The sequence below is a fragment of the Rhipicephalus microplus genome, chromosome 1 (assembly GCF_043290135.1).
Source record: "Rhipicephalus microplus isolate Deutch F79 chromosome 1, USDA_Rmic, whole genome shotgun sequence".
NCBI lineage: Eukaryota > Metazoa > Arthropoda > Arachnida > Ixodida > Ixodidae > Rhipicephalus > Rhipicephalus microplus.
This window is the reverse complement of record NC_134700.1, coordinates 18,668,540-18,674,539: the sequence shown is the minus strand read 5'-3', so window position 1 is coordinate 18,674,539 and position 6,000 is coordinate 18,668,540.

The window sequence follows — 6,000 nt, the reverse complement described above, 5'->3', positions numbered from 1 at the left end:
CGCGTGCGTCCGTGTGGCCGCCTGTGCGTCCATCCACCCATCCATGCGTGCGTCTGTTCGTGCGTCTGCACGTCCATCTGTGCGTCCGTCCCTGCGTTCGTTCGTGCTGCGTTCGCTCCTGCGTTCGCTCCTGCGCCCGTCCATGCGTCCATCCGTTCGCGCAGCCATCCGTGCGTCCGTCCATGCATCTGTCTGTGTGTCCGTTCGTCCACCTATTCAACACTCTAAGTACCACCATCTCGCATCTTTTCATCATATATTCCTCATATAGAAGCACCGCCATCCAGAGGACATTCCAAGGACTGAACGAGAGGAGGCACACGCACATTTTCTTATGGCTTGCGCTTCGTGTCTACTTCACACCTTTAACCACTTCGAGTTCATTGTATATACTAGTTCACTGTATTCATGGCACCGCGGCCCAACGCTCGCTAAACCTTTCGAAAACCTAGGAGGTTACGCCCAGCGAGTATAACGTAGCAACCATTTCTTGTCAGATAGTGCTCAATGTACATGCCAATGGCTGCTAAGGGGGAATGAGAGACAAGAGAATTCCGCTTTTAGTTAACGCACATGCTGCGATTTTTTTACTGTTCAACAACGCACAGAAGAAATCTCGTACCGGCACCACCTTGGAGGTCAAAATGTAAGACTGGTTACACACTACTACTACTACGACTACGAGGCACGAACGGGTGCCGCTATGAGAAGCTTCGCCCTTAAAAAAAGTTTGTTAGGTCCTGCGTGACAACAATACAAAACCAGGTTGTTAATCGTTCCGACCCGATTGGCAGCTGTGGCGTAGTAGGTTAGAGCGGCACAATAAGAATTGATGAGGCCGGTGGTTCGAGCCTTATTGCAGTCTTTGTCACTTTTTTTGGTCGCACATGCATTGTTTTAACATTTGCGCCTCCTCATTGGCCTCCTGTCAGCCTGACTGCTACTGGTGGTGGTTCTATCCCCAGGCGCTTCAATATTGCATGTTGGATGACTCTCGCAGGAGGAGGAGGAGGAAGGGAAGAAATGAAAGGCAGGGAGGTCAACCAGACGCATGTCCGGTTTGCTACCCTGCACTGGGGGAAGGGGTGAGGGGATTAAAGGAGAAGAGAGAGAGAAGTGAAGGGCAACGTGTGTGTAGATGTGACCTTGTCCATTGCGCGCTTATCGCGTAGTCCGGTCGTCTTCAGAAAACTTAACAATGCCCGCATCGCTTTGCTGGCCAGCGACGCGTAGAGCCACGAGCCAAGTATCTTCTCTTCGGAAAAAGGTCTACTGTCTAGTGTCTCTAACGTTTCGCGTAGCAAGTTGCGTTCGCTCGCAAAACGTTCACATGAACAAAGTAGATGTTCTATTGTCTTGTCAGTGTCGCACGATTCACATCGGGAGCTATCCGCCATTCCTATGCGAAAGGAGTACGCCTTTGTAAAAGCTACTCCTAACCACAGGCGGAACAGTAAAGTTGCATCCTGGCGGGAGAGGTCCGATAGAACTTGAAGCTTTCTCGATGGGTCCAATTTGTGTAGGCGGCGGTTCCTGACACTGGGGTCACTCAGCCAAGTTTCCGACATGGTGTTAGCGAACGAGTGAAGGCCCCTTGCAGCGTCGGTTCTCGACAATGGAATTGGGGTTGTCTGGGCGTCCGCGTGGGCGGATCGGGCAGCATTATCAGCAAGGTCATTACCGACAATACCACAATGTCCCGGTATTTTCGGTACCACTGGAACACCAAGTCATGTCCTTTCGATAAAACTTCGTGAATCACTTCTCTTATTTCATTCACTAGTTGTTGATGCTCCCTCTGTCGTAAAGCTGATTGCAAGCTCTGAAGGGATGCCTTGGAGTCGCAGAACAGAGCCCATTTTTGAGGTCGGGCTTCCGCGATATAAAGTATAGCAGCACGTAAGGCGGCAAGCTCCGCTGCTGTGGATGTTGTCCTATGCGACAGTTTGAGCTTTATAGTGACCTGGTACGCCAGGATGACAACAGCACCTGTGGAGCTGTCAGCCGAGACCGATCCATCGGTGTAAATGGGGGTCCTCTGGCCGTATTTTTCGTTGAGTAGCGACAATGTCACCTGTCGTAGGACCACTGTTGAATGATGACTCTTGTTCTTTATTCCCGGAAAAGTGAGGCACACCTGTGGTTGTTGTAGGCACCCCGGGGCTGACGCTGGTCTTATTGCTGGAGTGAAGCCAAAAGGAAGGCATTCTCTATGGGCAGAATTAATCTTTGAAAACATCGCGTGTGGTCTTTGAAATGGCAACACTGCAACATGGTGCCCAGGAACTCGGCAGAGGTGTCTTATGTGGGCTCTCAAATTGTCAGTGGTGATGCATGTTCGAATTGGATGCTCTGTTGCGATCATAATTGCCCCGTAGGTTGAGGTGCATCGCGGCAATCTTAAGCACACGCGTAGTGCTTGTCCTTGCAGACTTTCGAGAGTGCGGATGTTCGTCTTGCACGTACTTGCCAGTAACGGCAAGCTGTAGCGCAAAAATCACAGAAACAGTGCCTGGTATAGCTGCATCATTGACCTTATCGATGCGCCCCAAGAATTTCCGCAGAGGAACCACATTATATGGACGATGGAAGTTAGCCTTCTTTTCAGGTAATTGCAGTGGGCACTCCACAAAAGGTCCCTGTCAATAATCACACCCAGGAAGCGATGGTTCTTCTGGTATGGAATATTTTGTCCATTGATGGTAACAGGGTATTGTGTCAAGGCTCTGCGAGTTTTGCAACCAATGCACATTTCTCCGTTGAGACGGAAAGACCTTGTTTGCGGAGATATGAGCATGTCAGGGTGGCAGCCTGCTGGACTCTTGCACGTACTTGTAGACGAGTTACAGCCGAAGTCCATAGACAAATATCGTCAGCATATATAGATATGAGGATGGTACTTGGCAAAATTTCACGAAGTCCTACCATCACGAGGTTAAATAAAGTGGGACCTAATACGGTGCCCTGAGGGACGCCACGGGAGGTATAGTAATTGGTGGTAGGTCCATCTGAGGTTTGTACAAAAAAGGACCTTCTCGTCGAATAATCCTGGATCCATTGAAACATCCGACCACCGATTCCAACAACTTCCAACGAGTCTAGGATGGCTTTATGTGTTACGTTATCATAAGCCCCTTTGACGTTGAGGAAGAGTGCCAGTGGTATGCGCTTGAGGCTCTTCTGTTGCTGGATAAATGTTGTGAGATCAATGACGTTGTCAAGAGATGACCTACCTCGCCGAAAACCCGTCATGCAGTTTGGGTATACGTTGTAGCGCTCGAGGCACCATTCTAGGCGTGTAAGTATCATCCTTTCCATGACTTTTCCTACGCAACTTGCGAGGGCAACAGGGCGAAATGATGTCAAATAAAATGGTGACTTCCCTGCTTTGAGTAGTGGCACAAGTCGACTTATCTTCCAATCCTGGGGAACCTTGCCCGCCAGCCATGAGTGGTTGTAATAGCTTAACAACTGTCCCCTTGCCTCCTTTTGAAGGTTGGCTAGAGCGGCGTAGGTGATGCCATCGGGTCCTGGTGAAGATGATCGTCGGGAAGCCGCCAAAGATGCGTCAAGTTCTACTATAGTGAAAAGATTGTCCATTTCGTAGATGCGGGGTTCAGGGATAACAGTCCTAATGGTGCCAACGGACAAGGCGGACACACCAGCGATTCGCGTACAAAACTCATTTGCCACTTCAAGTTGGGTGTGGCCTGAATATAGGGCTGAAGCCATGAAAGGATGCCTCTGTTGGAGAGTCGAGCGCAGGCCACGAATAGTGCTTCAGATGCGTGACAACGGCTTTCGGGGATCCAATGATTCGCAGAATGACTTCCAGCGTTCCTGTTCAAGTTTGTCTAAACGTCATTGGACTTTTTTCTGTATGCCTCATGCCAGCCTCAAGTCGCACAATGTTTTCGTCCGCCTGTATCTTCTTTCCGCCCTTCGGCGAAGCGCGCACAGTTTTTCCAGTTCAACGTCGAAATCTGAACGCTTGCCGGTGAACGGGAGGACACAGGAAGCTTCCCTCATTGCCTCTTTGATGACATCCTCCAAGTTCTGGTCAGGGTCTTCACAGCATGTATTTTCCATGAGTCGCTGAAATTTGTACCAATCAATTCTTCGTATTGTGGTCTTAGGAAAGGAGTTAGTAAGAGCCCTTATTCGCATATAAGTTGGAATGTGGTCACTCCCATTCGTTTCGATGTCTGAAAACCAGTGCACTTGCGACCGGAAGTTTCTGGATACCAGAGTCAAATCGAGGCAACTGCTGTGCGTAGGGCCCCGCAGGTATGTATGACTGCCATCATTTAAGAAACATAGGTCATGCTTGGAAGCGAATGACACGAGGTTTCTTCCTTTAGCGTTGTTCATCGAACTACCCCAGATTAAGTGATGCGCGTTGAAGTCTCCCGTTATAACCCACGCGCCCGTAGTTGTCAGTATGTCTCGTAGTCGGTCTTGTTCAAATCGTCCGGATGGTGATATGTAGACACAAATGAGTGTGAATGACACTTTTTCCTTTTTAACACGTAAGCAGACATATTGATTCTCATCATGCGGTTGAACTGCATGATGCACATATGTGAAATCTGTGCGAATTTAAACAACCACCTTGCTGCGTTCCTCGCACGTAGAAGAAATGAAAGATTCATACCCTGATAGTTTGGAGGTTGTTGCACGTTTGGTTCACATATAACTATCATAGGAATACGATTCATGAATATATATTGACGGAACGAAGAGATGCGGGATCTCAGGCCTCTCGCGTTCCACTGCATTATCGACGCTTGTCAGACTTCGTTGCAGAAGGAGAAAATTGGTTGAGCCATGGTTGCTACTGGAGACTTGCAAATACTGGACTTAGAGCATCCAGTACTTGTAGTGCACTCTGAGCGAGTGGAGACTTCAGGCTGGTGCACAGCTTTCGCATGGTATCCAGCAGTGTTCGGAACATTCTGATAACTTCTGTGTCCTCCTCAGGCAGCTTGTCAGCGGCTGGCTGGAGTGATGTGACTGTCGATGTGCGCTTGGGATTTGCAGGTGGCTGTGATTTCGGCAATGAAGGCCAAACTGATTCATCTGCAACAGTGCTGCTCGTTGGTTTGTTGACCACGCTGGCCGCCTTCGGTCTGGGAGGCAAGGGCGGTGGAAGAGAAGGGTGGTGGAGTGGTGCTTTCGATGCAGCGTCTGCGGCATTCTTTAATGAACTGCGGCGACGATGACGCCTCTTTCGGACGGTCCTGGCAGCCTCTCGATGTGACGAATTGTCTCTGACCATTTGTTTCAATACCGCTATTTCTCTTTGGATTTTGGGGCATTCTTTTGACGAAGCTGCATGTGACCCATGACAATTCAAGCATTTGAGGGTAGTTGCTTCGCAGTCATCCGCAGAATGGGCTTCCACGCAACGAGGACACACCGTCCTATTTTCGCATACGCTTCTCACGTGGCCCATCTTCATGCACTTATAACACTGTAAGGGCTTCGGTATGAAAGGTCGCACTGAATGCCGAAAATAGCCCACCTTTACGTGTGAAGGAAGAGAGTCGCCCTTGAACATGATCTTCAAGCAGCGTGAGTTTCCCAAACGGACAACTTTTGCGATGACGCTGGCTTCATTTGGCGGTTTGACCAGAACATCGAAGTCAAGAGCTGGGAATGGCAGTATCCACATCGTAGATGACTCCAGTGACGACGTTAAAGCTCACAGGAATGTAGGAGCGAACTTTAATTCCCCCCAAACTCGTTGACGTTGCGCAGTACATTAAGTGCCGCAGCATGCAAAACGTCGATGGCCAATACGTTTTTACGAGTGTTCACTCTGATGTCTGTGATCTCGTTTGGCACGAGTCCTTCCAGTATCACCGAAACAGATTGCCTGTTGAGGCGCTTCATGTTCCGTCCGGTACCTCAGGGACAAAAAGGATAGTGTTTGTCACGGGTCTTCTTGGCACTCTGTCGTTCAACGTACTCGATAACGAAGATGTTCTGACGTTCCGC